This window comes from Equus asinus, unplaced genomic scaffold, assembly GCF_041296235.1.
Source record: "Equus asinus isolate D_3611 breed Donkey unplaced genomic scaffold, EquAss-T2T_v2 contig_803, whole genome shotgun sequence".
In the NCBI taxonomy this organism is placed as follows: domain Eukaryota; kingdom Metazoa; phylum Chordata; class Mammalia; order Perissodactyla; family Equidae; genus Equus; species Equus asinus.
Window position 1 is genome coordinate 1,958,788 of NW_027225520.1, and position 17,312 is coordinate 1,976,099.

General features: G+C 38.7%; 1 protein-coding gene across 1 annotated transcript in view; it reads right to left on the bottom strand.

Moving 5' to 3' along the window:
* The window catches only part of LOC139044369 (centromere-associated protein E-like), a 75,377-nt gene extending 59,316 nt beyond the window's left edge, over nt 1–16,061 (bottom strand). The window contains exons 1-8 of the mRNA XM_070503833.1: nt 15,951–16,061; nt 15,434–15,515; nt 15,198–15,265; nt 15,055–15,120; nt 4,505–4,556; nt 2,898–2,985; nt 2,420–2,549; nt 1,221–1,340 (exon numbers count right to left, since the gene is read on the bottom strand). The gene's annotated coding sequence lies outside the window, so the exon portion shown is untranslated. The remainder of the gene's footprint in view (nt 1–1,220; nt 1,341–2,419; nt 2,550–2,897; nt 2,986–4,504; nt 4,557–15,054; nt 15,121–15,197; nt 15,266–15,433; nt 15,516–15,950) is intronic.
* Between the last annotated feature and the right edge of the window lie 1,251 nt (nt 16,062–17,312).

Here is a 17,312-nt window from a genome sequence, read left to right on the forward strand (position 1 = left end):
TCTCAATCTGCACTTTTTGAAGCAAATCTTTTTCTTCCAAAAGTTGGGCCAATTGGTCTTTTTCCATTGCCTGGGCCCGAGTCTCTAAAGAAACCTAAAGAATGTAATATTGGGTTACGTTAATAAATGTAGGTAGGTTTTAAAACCTTGAAAGTATAGTTTAAAAAAATATAAATTTGTATGTGAGTTTTGAGAATTTTTCTTTTCTTTTTTTTTTTGCTGAGGAAGATTCACCTTGAGCTAACATCTGTACCTATCTTTCTCTTTCTGCTTGAAAGGGATTTGCCCTGAGCTAACATCTGTGCCTATCTTCCTCCATTTTGTACATGGGACAACAGGACAGCATGGCCGCCAAGTGGTGTAGGTCTGCGGATGGCAACTGAACCCGGGCTGCCAAAGTGGAGTGCAACAAACTTAACCACTAGGCCACAGGGCTGGCCTGAGAATTTTAATTTTATTGAAATAAAATATGCCCTACCTGCAGAACACCAATATGCAGTTACCATAATCAATAATTTCTCAAACTTATAATAGGGTAAAATATACATTTCTCCTGTCACTATTCTATATGCCATGTATAAGATTATATCAATGCTGTTAAAGCAATTCTATTAATTGACTAAAAATATATAAATAGGCAGAGAAATCATAAAGCAGAGACTTGAATACCTATAGCAAAGGAAGAGAGATCCTTCTAAGACCGCCATTTGACATTTTAGGTCATTTTTAAAAAGATCAGTAAAATGTAAGTTTTTTACAGACTGGGGACCATGATGGTTTAAACAAACAAATGGTAATGACAAGCAATTATGCTATCTTATTAGATTGCTATCTTAGGGCTAGAAGAGGAATTCAAGATAATGTAAAATGAAACAAAGTAGTTTTAAACACTATTCATGGTCTCTCTTTTTAACCTAATTCTCTGTATTTGTGACAGTTTTTATCTCTTAAAAAAACGTATCTCTACTTGGCCCATTTGAAAATCTCAAATTTTGCCCTTTGGAAATGAAAAACAAAATCTAAAATAATTTCAAGAAACCAAATCTTGCAGTTTATAGTAAAGTTTTTACGGGTTGATTTCTCCTTAGTTAAAAACTATTTGTTTTAAATTTAGATTGTAGAACTCAGATATTGAGGATTTAAGAGTCTCTGGGCATGTAGGCAGATCTCAATTCTAAATCCATCTCTATTCTTTACTGAAATACACAGTTCATACATACCTCCTCTAATTGTTTTTTAAGATCCATTATTTCTTTTCTATATCTTTTCAGGAGAGCTTCATCACTAGACACCTCATTGACATAAGGAGTATTCTTCATATATTTAGCAGTGCTGGCAAACTGGGAAAAAATACAAGAGTGTTAAACGTTGACACCAAAAGATTAGTTTAATTAATATTTAGGTTTCTTGTAATTTTCTTTTGTAAAGAAACATCAGTAAAAGCTTCCCAGGTGGCTTACAGCTTCTGAACACACAGCATTCTACGTCCCTGTAACAATGTCCATAACTTACCTTTGCCACTAGTCTTCAGGAGGGTCAGAGAAATATCTTGAAGACAGATGCCAACAGAGAGCCTACACACCCTGGCTCACTGGAATCCATCTACTCCTCAAAGTCCAGGGCAAATGCTCCCTCTGCGCTGAAGCTTCACTTCCAGTCAAAAGCACCTCTCCTTCCTTTGAACTCTGTCCTACTTATTAGCCACTTAACTTTTAATCCAAGGAAATCACGCTGGAAGACAGGTCTTATCTTCACTATAAGACTATAAATTCTGTGAAGCCAGGAACGCTATCTCCTACCTTTGTTTCTCTGACAGAACCTTGATCCAGCGCTCAATAGCTACTTAAAGTGATGTTTCTTAGAGCATGAGTGTCAAAAGTAACTTTAACTGGGTACGTGAGGGTGCCCATTAAATAACACTGAACCCTTCATTGAGACAGCTATTCTACTGACAGTTCTCATTCTTCTTTTCTTTTGAAAACAGAAAATACAGGCCTTAGGCTCAAGGCAAAGGCAGGCAACAATTTGTTAGCAGGAACTTAAGAATTATTTTGTTATAAACACGCACACCCATTTTTTGGGTCACCTTCTGTTTGTTCCAAGTGATAACCAGTTTTTCATTTATGGGACTGATAGAAAGTTTCCTTTTATAATAAGTTAAATTTAAAAAGTGAGTTATTTAAGAAAAAATCAAGTCAATTTCAATAAAATATTGTTGGATGTGGCAAAAATTGGGGAGGCAGGATATGAATGATTGAAGTTTGGGAAGATTAAGGAATGCTATTTAGTAGACACACCAATTTTATTTTAACAGGTATGTTATGTCAATTACAAAAAATTACACCTAATTTTAGTAGCTAATTTTTCCTTCTGAAAGATGATTTCCCCCATATTGATTCGAGATAAAAATCAAACTCACCTGGAGAGTAGTCAGGGTTTCATCCAAAGACACTGGAGTAATTGTGCAGATAATGCGTGTTTTTGCATTTCCTCCCAAGGAATTCTGGAGAATTCGTGTTAATTTGCTATCTCGATAATTTATGAAACCACTTAGTGAGAGATGAGTTTGGGGAGAAAAAGAGTAAAACTTTTTATATAACAAAAGTGGTTTATTTTTAACGCAGAACCTTAAATTTGCTACAGTTTAAAAAATTCATTCTTTACTGGTTACTTGAGGCAGAGCAAAACTACTAACTAGAAAATATTTAAAATATAAAGTAAATTTAGTAGGTCACGGTCATACATATAAGAAGCAACGCATGCTCATAGAATCACAGAAGCTTTTGAACATACAGGGGTATCAGTACATTTATTTGAGTGTCACTGAAATATCATAATTTTCAACCTAATGAAAAACGTAAGCATTAATAGGTAAATGTACAATGGGACAAACTTACCCAACTTGTCCATCACTAAGTTTCTTGATCACTTGTCGCAAAATAAATAAGCTACGATTTATATTACAGCCTTCCTTGAGTCGCACACCTGCATTTATTAAATAAATAAGAAAACAAATTGGTCCCTGTACTAGATGATGAACTTATTTATCAGTAATTTATGGGAGAAATTAGAAATTGCAGGGTCAGATGCTACAGTCTGTGCTTCAAATTAGATCTGCGCCCACCTTTCCTCCCACTGCTGACAGGCGCCCTTCCCTTCCTCCCACCCATCACGTGAAGCAGAAAGGCTCTCACCCAAGAGAAACAGCTCGAAAAAGACGACTAAGAAAAGAATAAGAATGCAGGAAAGCCCATGTCTGCACCACGTCCTAAAAGAGCTCCTCGAACTCCTCAATTCAAATCTATTTTTCCAAACCTCCAATACAGGCAACTAATGACGTGCAACCAAGTTAGTTCCTAGAGGTTCACAACCAAAAGTCCTTATTTTTAAACTGTTAATATGCTCACATGTCTTAAACGGAAGTCTACTGAAAAAGGTTTCTCTCACTTTATTCTCCTTTCAACCAGTTCCTATCGCTCTAACCAAGAACTATTATTAGTTTATTCTTCTAGAGATTTTTAGAAATACAAGTTCATACGTATTAATTTTTCCCCTTTCTTCTTTACATAAATAGTAACATACTATACACACTATTTTGCACTTTGCTTTTTTCACTTGGCAATATATCATCTATCTTATTGGTAAACATTGGTCTTTTTCACTCTTTTTTACAGCATAGAATTCCATTGTATGGATGTATCAGAATTTATTTACCTAGCACCCTGCTGAGGGACATGCAGGTGTTCAATCTGCCATGTACACAAAAAATACTGCAACAAATCCTTCTGAACAGCAGTTATTGCACAGGTGCGTTATTCAGCTATTGCTGGAATACTGCTGTTTAACAAGCCAGCTTAAAGCAACAGGCATTTATTTCTTGTTCACAGGTCTGAGGATCCACTGGTGTGGTGGGTACAGGCCACACTCAGCTGAGTGTCTCTATGTCAGGCTGCAGGAAACTAACACAGAGAGAGGCCTGACATCTTTATGGTTCTGAAACTTCCCATCTAAGTATGCGTTTTCATTTGTCTCAGTGTTTGGTTACCTCTTTCAGGTCTGTTTTAATGTTTTCCTTATTTTGGTCTTATACAATTTTTGTTGAGTTTCTTCCTAGGTATTATTCCTTTTAAGTCATTATTGCAAAGGGGGTCTTTTCGTACATTAAATATTCCAACCGGCTGTTGTGTTAGGAGGTGCTCATGTCTATAGATTAATTTTGTATCCTGCCACTTTTCTGAATTTCCTTACTGATTATGGTGTTCATGGGACTCTCAGGAGCTTTCCAACTATAAATCCTGTCAACGACAGAGTTTCATCTTTTTAACTAACGCTACAGCAGCACAAAGCAGATAATAAGCCAGATAAGGAAGCTGCTTTTTCTGTTAAAGACTTTTATCACAAAATTATCATTACTTTATTAGTCTCTAAAATGCATGGTGGCACTTTTACTCTGTTAAAGAACAGGAGGACTTTCAGACCAAAATATTTCATGAGTTTTCATTACCTTCAGCACCTGTTTGAGCAGCTCTTTCACTGCCTGCAAGATCAACCAAATTCTGCAGGAGATGAAAATAAACCTTTAGGAAGTGTAACTTGAAATAATAAAATCCAAAGTACTGGAAGAACATTTTTAACCCATGGTTTATCTGAACACCCCATCTGTTTCCTTGTTTCTCACCTCACTATTTAAGCCTTCCCTTGTCTGAGTCAAACTGAGCTCAACATCTTGTTCCTTCTTTATAATACCTCCTCCATAATGCTGCCAGAATAGGTTCACTTTCCTACACAAAGTTCGAAATCTTACCATGGTGAATACGATTCTTTATAATCCGGCACTTGTGTTGCTCTAGCCTCATTTCTGTCCATCAGTTACTCTTAACTCTGGCTGAACTACGGACTATGCCCTCCACACCATGCACAGCTACCCTTTGCCATTCCCTGTGTTTCGCTGATTCTGATGTTCTAGTCTGCCCCTACTCTTCCTTCACGACCAAAGGCAACTGCCACCTTCCCAGTGTAGCTTTGTCAACTTGATCCTTCCTTCCCTATACCGTGAATGAATTGACCTTTCAACGGTGTACCCAGAGGTCTTTATAGATATGACTGGTTATTATAGCACTTACTGTGTTGAGCTAGTTATTTGCGTCTCTGACCACACTGTAGCATCTTTAAAACCATGGGCCTCTCTTCCATTTCACAAATATTGTTGGAAAGAACTGACTGCCTGTCGTGCTGCAGGCAGCACGTTAGGTGCTAGGGATATGGCAGCGCAACAGGCAAATGAGGACCCTGCTCTCAGCTTATGTTCTGCACAGGGTGGGACTCGGGGAGGAGGAAGTTAGTGAGAGGAGAGAAAAAGACAAACAAATAAGAAACATAGCATGTTAAGCGTAATACAGACAATTTAAACAGAGTGTTAGAAGTGGGAAGAGGAAAGGACAGGACAGGCTCTTTGGGCAGGATGGCAGGGGAAGTCCCCCAATTCAGCTAAGATCTGGAAGGACGGAGAAGAGGGAGCCAGCCCTGCAAAGACCAAGGGAACCATACTCCAGATTAAAGAACAACCAGCACACCAGTCACAAAGCAGAAATGAGCTTGGTGTGTTCAAGAAATGGAAAGGGCAGTGTGGCAGAGTTGGTGAAGGAGAGATGGGACAAGATAGGGTACAGAAGCGGGTTTTTGGGATGCAATGGGAAGCCATTGGACGGCTTTGACAAGAGTGACATGCTTGACTGAACTTCCTCAAGGGTCACCTGGGCCCCTGGGGGGCAAACAGATTGGAGAGGGGCAAGACCGTAGCCAGGAGCCCAGTTAGGAGGCTGGGGCAGGAATGTGAATGGAGACAAGGCGGCCTGGACTAGGGAGGTTGCCATGGAGACAGTAAGTATGGAGGGATGTCTTCTTTACTCTTTTAATCTCAGAGCCCAGTCCTGGGCTCAGAACACTGTAAAGCCTCCGCAAATATTCTTAATGCATTAAAAGAAAGTCAAAGATTTAAATTATTTGTCTCTGTGGAGACCTCCAGTGATGAGCAGGTGATTACACACTTTTGCTTTGGAGTCCTGTCTCAGATACTTCTTTCTTTAAAACATTCAAAGAAGTCTCACCTTTCCTGTGTAGTATCTACCACAGATGGCCTAGATACATAATAAAGGGGTGAAGTGGTGGTGAAGGCAGCATGAACTTAGGTATAAAGATGGGAATAAGCATTAGTGTTCAAAGATACCAAGTGGCCCAACCTATCCTTAAGAGAGGAGTGCACATGGAGCAGAAGGACGTCAAGTTAGACTGGTTAAGAGTGGCCAGATCTTGTCCAAGGAAGTGACACGACACAAGCTTAGTGACATCAGAAATCTGCATAACAGACTGAAGAAGCAAAACCAGGTCATGGGGGCCAGGTCCAGGGGAATGATACAGTAATTCAAGAGATGAGGACTTGAGTATGACACCCATGGAATGCTAAAGGGTAGCATCAATAAAAAACGGGGATGACGGGACAAAAGAGAAGGCAGAAAAAGATGAGGTGAAACTGACTTGGGTTTCCAGCCTAGGTGACCAGGATAACACTGATAATACTGGAAAAAAGGAATATTCACCATGGTAGGAAGAAATAACTTGGTTTTAGACACACTAAAATTTGAGATATCAGTGAGACACACCATTATAACAATCTTTAGGAAGATATGAATTAGAACTCAGAGCTCTAGACAAAATAAATATATGGCTGTCATCAAAAGACAAATGTGAACCAAATGTCAGAGGGCAACGGGGAAGTAAGAAAGGCCACAGAACACGCCTGAGTTTTTGTTAGAAAGGTAGGGAAAAGAAGCCACAGAAGGGAACAGAGACGGAGCAGAGCTAAGAGAACCTGGATATTATTCTCCCAGAAAGGCCAGGAGACACTCAGAGACTCCCTCCAAAGAGCCAGAAAATGACTCTGGGGAAGACTTCTTTCCAAGAAGATACTTAGAGTGAGCGGGAGGCTGGAGGGCTGGACTTGATGATATCTAAGGTCGCCAGATAATAGAACATCAAAGAACACAAGAAAAGTCACCAAATGGATCACTGAATATGTCAAGAGTATTAAAGCTACATTATTAAGAGAAAAGTTAAAAATTGCAGTGAAATATCACAGGCCAGGTTTGGAAAACAAAACAGAAGTTAGGTTTTGTGGGGTTTTTTATTGTTAAACTGAAGAAAGAATAGGCTATTATAATAGACATTATACTGTGTAGTAAAATAACTGGGGTGAACTAGAATTAGATACTTGAGTGATTTTTCAAAATCTCAAAGTGAATAAACATATTATAGATTTACTCGTTTTTTCCCTGAAGTTTTCAAATAAAATAATCTTTATTTTTTAAAGATTGGCATCTGAGCTAACATCTGTTACCAATCTTCCCCCCCACTTCTTCTTTTCCCCAAAGCCCCCCAGCACACAGTTGTATATTCTAGTTGTAGTAGGTCCTTCTGGCTGTGCTATGTGGGACACCACCTCAGCGTGGCCTGATGAGCAGTGCTGGGTCCGCACCCAGGATCCAAAGTGGCGAAACCCCAGGCCTCCAAAGCAGCATGAGAACTCAACCTCTTGGCCACGGGGCCAGCTCCCAAACAGAATAATCTTAAATCATATCCCACATCAAGCTAAAGAATTTAGGTCCTGAAGACAGAGAATAAAGTAATAATGGTAAGGAATAGGAAGGAAGCACAAAAACAGAGAGAATTGATACAGCGCAGCAAGAAGGAAATGGGAGGTTTACTTATGTGGTAAGGAGTGTTTGCATAATGCTTATGTTCACTCATTCAACAAACAGGTATTGAATATAAACTACATACGATGTGTTGGGGCTATAAAGATGAATTAGACATTACTCTTCCCTTCAAGCGATTTACAGTCTAAAACATTGTGCTCATGGACGGGGTGGGTGGAGCAAAATGGCGGGGTGAGGTGACCTGGGACTCGCTCCCCTCCAAACTACAACAAAGGACTGAAAAAAAACTGAATTTCAGCTAATAAACCTAATGCCAGGAGATCAGAGACCTAGAGTATCAAAAAGACGGAGGACAGAGACCCTGCTGCTGGCCTCAGAGGAGCTGGAACAGGGTAGGAGAGAACTTCGCTCCCTCCCCTAGAGTCTGGGATCACTGCCGCAGGTGAGGGAAGGAGTCGGGGAGGGGCCACGTGACCGGGGGATTGCCCAGGACTCCTGCCGCCGGTATAGTGGAAACCCGCTGATGGGGGAAAGCTTCCGTGTGTGGGGACCCCATAAACCCAGGGCCTCAGGAGACCAGAAAACAGAACTGATCCAAATCCAGATCGGCGAGCCAGAAAAACAGCCCCTCCCCCTGGCAAACAATGCTGGGTGCTGCCATCTTGTCCGAAGGCGGAGAGCTCAAAACACGTGGCTCTCAACCCCCATATAGTGGCAACAGGCTGTAACTGCAACTCAATTCTACCACCATGTGAAAAAACCGCTCCTCTACCATCCAGCAATTTATAAAAGCTCCAGACCAGAAGGAAAACAATAAAAACACAGAATTAAGTCCTGAGAACTTAGAAATAGGTAAACTAAGTGAAAATGAGTTCAGAGCAGCTATAATCAAAAAACCCAATGAGATAGAGAGAAAGATAGAGAAACAAGCCAACGAGTTCTGGAGTTACTTCACAAAAGAGATTGAAATTATAAAGAAGAATCAAACAGAATAACTAGAGATGAAAAACACAATGGACCAGATAAAACAGAATACGGACTCCCTGAATGCCTGTGTAGACACCAGAGAGGAGCAAATTAGCATAATTGAAGATATACAGGCCGAATGGCTCCAGACAGAGGAAGAAAGAGAACTAAGAGTTAAAAAAAATGAGGAAAATCTCTGAGAGATAGCGGATTCAATGAGAAGAAAGAATTTATGGATAATAGGAATTCCCAAGAACGTGGAAAAGGAAAATGGAGCAGAAAGTGTTCTTAATGAAATTATAGAAGAGAACTACCCAAATCTAGGGATTGAGGGAGAAATGTGTGTAGAGGAAGCTTTCAGATCTCCTAGATTTGTCAATGTGAAAAGACCTACTGCAAGGCATATAGTAGTACAAATGGCAAAAATGAAAGACAAAGAAAGAATACTCAGGGCAGCAAGACAGAAGTAAATAACCTACAAAGGAACTCCTATCAGACTTTCAGCAGATTTCTCTGCAGAAACTTTACAAGCTAGGAGAGAATGGAGTGACATATTCAAAACTTTAAAAGATAAAAATCTTTAGCCAAGAATACTCTATCCAGCAAGAATATCCTTCAGATGTGAGGGAGAAATTAAATCTTTTCCAGACAAACAAAAGTTAAGGGAATTTGTAACCAAAAGTCCTCCACTACAAGAAATCCTCAAGAAGGCTCTCATACCTGAAAAAAGAAAAAAGGGAGAAAGGGGACACAATCCACAGAGTAGGGAGACAGATAAATAGAACCAGAATAGGATAGCAAATATTCACCTATAGCATTAGGACAAAGGTAAGGAAACTACCAAAGCAAAGTGGATCTTATCACTCTAACTACAAACTCATAACACGAGTTGGAATAAGAAATGAAAATAACGGGGCTGGCCCTATGGCCAAGTGGTTAAGTTCGCGTGCTCTGCTGCAGGCGGCCCAGTGTTTTGTTGGTTCAAATTCTGGGCGCAGACATGGCACTGCTCATCAAATCACGCTGAGGCAGCGTCCCACATGCCACAACTAGAAGGACCCACAACGAAGAATATACAACTATGTACTGGGGGGCTTTGGGGAGAAAAAGGAAAAAAATAAAATCTTAAAAAAAAAAAGAAATGAAAATAATAATTTAGGAGGGGAAGAGCAAAGGGACTAAATTAGTCTAGGCCAAGTAAGTAAGAGACCACCAGAGAATAGACTATATTATACACGAGATTCAAAATACAAACTTCAGGGTAGACACTAAACTAAAAAACACAACAAAGCCACAAAACATAAATAAGGAAAAAGCTAAGAAACCCAGCATAAGAAAGTGCAGTATTAAATGGGTAGGCTAAAGCACACAGGAAGACAAACACAGGAAAACCAGATAACGAGCAACAGATTGACAGCATTAAGTCCACATGAATCAATAATCACTCTCAATGTAAATGGACTGAACTCTCCAATAAAAAGACACAGAGTGGCAAAATGAATTAAAGAACAAGATCCAACAATTTGTTGCCTCCAGGAAACACACCTCAGCCTCAAGGACAAACACAGGTTCAGAGTGAAAGGGTGGAGGACAATACTTCAAGCTAATAGCAAGCAAAAAAAAACCAGGTGTTGCAATTCCTATATCAGACAAAGCAGATTTCAAAATAAGACAGGTAAAGAGAGACACAGAGGGACAATATATAATGATCAAAGGGACACTTCATGAAGAAGAAATAACACTTATAAATATCTATGCACCCAACACAGGAGCACCAAGATTCATAAAGCAACTATTAACAGACCTAAAGGAAGATGTTAAAAACAACACAATAATAGTAGGGGACCTCAACACCCCACTCACATCAATGGACAGATCATCCAGACAGAAAATCAACAAGGAAATAGTGGAGCTAAATGAAAAAACAATTGGGCTTAATAGACATATATAGATCACTTCATCCTAAAACAGCAGAATACACATTCTTCTCAAGTGCAAATGGAATATTCTCAAGGATAGACCATATGTTGCCAAACAAGGCAAGCCTCTACAAATTTAAAAAAAATTGAAATAATAACAAGCATCTTCTCCGATCATAATGCTATAAGGCTAGAAATTAATTAGGAGAAAAAAGCTGAGAAAGGCACAAAGATGTGGAGCCTAAACAATACACTACTGAACAAGCAATGGATCGTTGAAGAAATTAAAGAAGAAAAAATACCTAGAAACAAATGAAAATGATAACATGCCATACAAACTCATATGGGATACAGCAAAAGCTGTGTTAAGAGGAAAATTCACTGCAATACAGGCACATCTTAACAAACAAGAAAAATCCCAAATAAGCAATCTTAAACTACACCTAACTGAACTAGAGAAAGAAGAACAAACAAAGCCCAAAGTCAGCAGAAGGAGAGAAATAATAAAAATCAGAGCAGAAATAAATACTATTGAAACAAAAAAGGCAGTAGAAAGGATCAACGAAACAAAGAGTTGGTTCTTTGAGAAGATAAATAAAATTGACAAACCCCTAGCCAGACTTACAAATAAAAAACGGGAGAAAGCTCAAATAAACAAAAGCAGAAATGAAAGAGGAGAAATAACAACAGACTCTGCAGAAATACAACGGATTATAAGAGAATACTATGAAAAACTCTATGCTAACAGAATGGATAACCTAGAGGAAATGGATAAATTCTTAGACTCCTACAATCTCCCAAAGCTCACTCAAGAAGAAGCAGACAATTTGAACAGACCAATCACAAGGCAAGAGATTGAAACAGCAATCAAAAACATCCCAAAGAATAAAACCCCAGGACCAGATGGCTTTCCTGGGGAATTCTACCAAACTTTCAGAGAGGATTTAATACCTATCCTTTTCAAGCTATTCCAAAAAATTAGGGAGGATGGAACACTTCCTAACACATTCTATGAGGCCAATATCACGCTGATACCAAAGCCTGACAAGGACACCACGAAAAAAGAGAACTGCAGGCCAATATCACTGATGAACATAGATGCAAAAATTCTAAACAAAATTTTGGCAACCCGAATTCAGCAATTCATCAAAAGGATCATACATCATGATCAGGTGGGATTCATACCAGGGACACAGGGATGGTTCAACATCCGCAAATCAATCAACGTGATACACCACATCAACAAACTGAGGAATAAAAACCACATGATCATCTCAATAGATGCAGAGAAGGCATTTGACAAGATCCAACAGCCATTTATGATAAAAACTCTGAACAAAATGGGCATAGAAGGGAACTATCTCAACATAATAAAGGCCATATATGACAAACCCACAGCCAACATCATACTCAATGGGCAAAAACTGAGCACCATCCCCATGAAAACAGGACGAGACATGTATCATCACTTATTTAACACAGTACTGTACACACTTATTTAACACAGTACTGGAAGTCCTGGCCAGAGCAATCAGGCAAGACAAAGGAATAAAAGGAATCCAAATAGGGAGGGAAGAAGTGAAACTCTCGCTGTTTGCAGATGACATGATCTTATATATAGAAAACCCCAAAGAATCCATTGGAAAACTCTTAGAAGTAATCAACAACTACAGCAAAGTTGCAGGGTATAAAACCAATTTGCATAAATCAGTAGCATTTCCATATTCTAACAACGAACTAACAGAAAAAGAACTCAAGAACACAATACCATTCACAAAAGCAACAAAAAGAATAAAATACCTTAGGGTAAATTTAACTAAGGAAGTGAAGGACCTATATAATGAAAATTACAAGGCCTTTTTGAGAGAATTGGATGACGACATAAGGAGATGGAAAGACATTCCATGTACATGGATTGGAAGAATAAACATCGTTAGAATGTCCGTTCTACCTAAAGCAATCTACAGATTCAACACCATCCCAATCAGAATCCCAATGACATTCTTTACAGAATTAGAACAAAGAATCCTAAAATTTATATGGGGCAACAAAAGACCCCAAATTGCTCAAGCAATCCTGAGAAAAAAGAACAAAACGGGAGGCATTACAATCCCTGACTTCAAAACTTACCACAAAGCTACAGTAATCAAAACAGCATGGTACTGGTACAAAAACAGGTGCACAGATCAATGGAACAGAATTGAAAGCCCAGAAATAAAACCATACACCTATGGACAGCTTATCTTCGACAAAGGAGCAGAGTGCATACAATGGAGAAAAGAAAGTCTTTTCAACAAATGGTGCTGGGAAAACTGGAAAGCCATATGTAAAAGAATGAAAATTGACCATTCTTTTTCACCATTCACCAAAATAAACTCAAAATGGATCAAAGACCTAAAGGTGACACCTGAAACCAGAAGGCTTCTGGAAGAAAACGTAGGCAGTACGCTCTTTGACATCAGTATTAAAAGGATCTTTTCGGACACCATGTCTACTCAGAGAAGGGAAACAATAGAAAGAATAAACAAATGGGACTTCATTAGACTAAAGAGCTTCTTCAAGGCAAATGAAAACAGGATTGAAACAAAAAAACAACCCACTAACTGGGAAAAAATATTTGCAAGTCATATACCTGACAAAGGCTTAATATCCATAATATATAAAGAACTCTCACAACTCAACAACAAAAAATCAAACAACCCGATCAAAAAATGGGCTGGAGACATGAACAGACATTTCTCCAAAGAAGATATACGGATGGCCAATAGGCACATGAAAAGATGCTCATCATCACTGATCATCAGGGAAATGCAAATCAAAACTACACTAAGATATCACCTTACACCCATTAGAATGACAAAAATATCTAAATCTAATATTAACAAATGTTGGAGAGGTTGTGGAGAGAATGGAACCCTCATACACTGCTGGTGGGAATGCAAACTAGTGCAGCCACTATGGAAAACAGTATGGAGATTCCTCAAAAAATTAAAAATAGAACTACCATACGATCCAGCCATTCCACTACTGGATATCTATCCAAAGAGCTTGAAGTCAGCAATTCCAAAAGTCCTATGCACCCCAATGTTCACTGCAGCATTATTTACAATAGCCAAGATATGGAAGCAACCTAAGTGCCCATCAACAGATGAATGGATAAAGAAGATGTGGTATATATATATACAATGGAATACTACTCAGATGCAAAACAGAACAAAATCATCCCATTTGCAACAACATGGATGGACCTTGAGGGAATTATGTTAAGTGAAATAAGCCAGTTAGAGAAGGATAATCTCTGATTCACTCCACTCACATGAGGAATTTAAAAATGTAGACAAAGAGACCAGATTAGTGGCCACCAGGGGAAAGGTGGGGTGGGGGGTGGGCACAAAGGCTGAAGTGGTGCACCTACAACACGAATGACAAACAGTAATGTACAACTGAAATTTCACAAGATTGTAACCTATCATTAACTCAATAAAAAATAAATAAATAAATAAATAAATTCAACCCACCATTTGGGAGAAAAATTGCAATTAAGGGGGAACAAAAAGTCCCAGTATCTACGGACTGTTAAAATTAAATGATAAGAAAGACCACAATGGTTTCTCCTGTTGCAATAAATTCTTCAGATCTGTAGAATGCCGCAAACCCCCTCAATTCATTTTAATTTGCTTTCACTGACACGCATGTCCAACAGAACAGTAAGAAAAAAGAAAAAGAAAGAAAGAAACTACCTTGGGGGAAAAATAAAGTTTATTGGAAGAAACACTCCATTTGAAAACAAAAAGAAACTCTGGGTGAATCAGCATATGATCCAACACAACTTGGAGGATGCATGGGAAGGCCTGTGCTGTAAACCAAAGAGAGTGCCATCTACAGAATGCATACTTTGAATACATCGTCAACAGTGGCAACATTTCCATCGGTTAAATAAATGTAATTTTTTTTCATTAAAAAAAATAAAAACCATAAAACATTGTGCTCATAATATAAAACGTATTTTTTTATTGTACTTAAGAACGAACTTGAATATGTGATTTATTTTTTAACCATCCCATCTAGGTTTCTGTTGATCTCACAAGTCTCAATTCTACTGGCTGAGACTAAGTTAAAAAAAAATCACCAAATTCCAAGATTACTTTAAGTTTTAAATGTAGATTGGAAAAAAAAACCCAAATCCTCTTTCGTTACTGGTTAGGAAAGGCCTCAACTCCTACAACCATTACATCTAAATTTTAGGAGATGGCAGCCATAACATAACAGGAAGAAAGACCCCCGAATTTTTCCTATATTTTAACTAGTTATCTCATGCTACCGATAAGAATAAACTACCAATTTATAGATGTTTTTCCCTATTTAGTTAACAGTTCTTATGAAACCAAACATCCAGCAGCTGAATTAAATTTTGCTTTGGCCCATAGAGTACATTAGCAGGGTTTACCAATACTCACCAAATGGGACACCTTGACAGATCCTTCACAATTAGAGGGTTCACCTTTCTCTCTACTTTCCAAAATCTAGACAGAAAAGGCAACTTGTAGAAAAATTAGTGTCTTCTTAATTGGAAAGACCAAGTAGAGAGAGAATTACCCACCATCCTAAAAATGGTATGAGAACGACTGCTCCTTTGATTCATCTTTGTGATTCCATAGTGTCTGTTCTCTGTAAAAATGAGTCATATTTCAGCGGCATATATTAAAATCCAAAGAAAAACATTAACTTTTACTGTAGCTTAAAAGTGAAAAGTGTGATTTGAAGCCTAAATACATTCAAGTGAATAGTTTTTACTATTCTACAAGTGTTTTGAGGAAATACAGCATAAAGTCTTACTTTCTCCCTTTGTGATCCACTTCAAAGCCATTTCTGGTGTATAAACAACTTCTTCTGTGAGATCAGCCACATATACATTCCTCTGAAACAAGGTTAATGATGGGAAGAGTAGAGAAATAGAAGTCACTTAAAAGTGTGCATCTCAAGAGAAGGTGCAAACTATTACAGAATTAATTTGTAGAAGTTAAAAGTAGAAAATGGAGAATATTACTCTGTATAAAAATAAGAAGTAAATCTATGATATTTACAATTTATATCCTATACCAAAGCACACCAAATTCTAACCTGATACTTCCATCTTGTTCTTTTGAGGCCCTTACACAAAAATATTACAACTGTCAACATTTCAAAATGATACACATCACTTAAAAGATGATCTCATAAACATTTAAGAAAGAAAACAAAAAACAAATCACAGAAACAGGAGACATTTTAAAAAATAATGGAAAGTAAAGGTTAATGTTCATGAACTATAATCCCAATAAGTAACTGTATTGTTTGAGCCACTGTTACTCACATTGAAGTCTTCCCGAATTATCAAAGGCTTCATTTTTTGAGTGTCACAGAGTAAGTCTGTAATGGTTTCATTGTATATCTCCATGTAGGACACACGTAAGAGAAATTCCCTATCAGGAAACTAGGGGAAAACATATGTAAAAACATCAGAGATCACCCAGTTATGAAAACCTAATACTGAATGTTGATGTGCTCATAATAAACATTAAAATATTCTTTGAGAAGTTATCTTTGTAAAACAAACAAAAAAAATCCTATGGTTCTATATTGACAAAAGTAAACACAAAAATATAAAAGCATTGGGGCTGGCCCCGTGGCTGAGTGGTTAAGTTCGCGTGCTCCGCTGCAGGCGGCCCAGTGTTTCGTTAGTTCGAATCCTGGGCGCGGACATGGCACTGCTCATCAGACCACGCTGAGGCAGCATCCCACATGCCACAACTAGAAGAACCCACAACGAAGAATACACAACTATGTACCGGGGGGCTTTGGGGAGAAAAAGGAAAAAATAAAATCTAAAAAAAAAAAAACCTGGGCTGGGTCTGGGTCTGGACTGGACGTGACTTAAGCTGGACTGGGTCCAGTGTGAGGCCTTGAGTGGATAAAATTTTCTTTCAAGGATGGGCAAGTAAGTTAACCTTGCCAAAGACAGTCTTGAATTATAGTGGCCATGGTGGAGAACTTTTAACCTAGCTAAGATTATCCATTTAGAAGATGCCCTGGTGAAAAAGGGGTCTCAGCCAAACACAAAACACGAAGAGGGAAAATTATTTTTCCTCCTCTACTGTGTCTGGTACCAGGATGAGGCCTGCTGGGACACCCCACTCGCTCCAGAGCCTGCAGACAGGATCCAGGAAAACTGGTAGAAGCTGCCAAAGGGTGAGAATTCTTACCAAAGTCACCCTCCAGATCTCTATCTGTGGTGCCTGGTTGAGAGAGGAAGGTAAAATTTCACATTATTCCTTCTATTCCAAACTCAGATTGGCAGGACAAAACATTTGTAAGAATTAGATCTTGACTGAAAGTATGAATCTGCTTTCAGGTACCCATTGGTTGTTGATCCTTTCCCTCCTAGGGATAACTATTGCCTTATTGTTTGTCTCCTTTAGTGGCCAGAGAAATTGGCCTGGCAATCATCGGGTTGTGGACCCCTACAATAAGGCAAGACAGAAATGTAGGTTGCACTCCATCTGCAGCTAGATATGGCTGGATAGAAATATGGGTTGCACCCCATCTGCAGCTAGATATGGCTGGACAGAAATGTGGGTTGCACCCCATCTGCAGCTGGACATGGCTGGACAGAAATGTGGGTTGCACTCCACTTGCAGCTGGGATTCTACCCACTGTTGCCAGCTCTCAGGGGAAT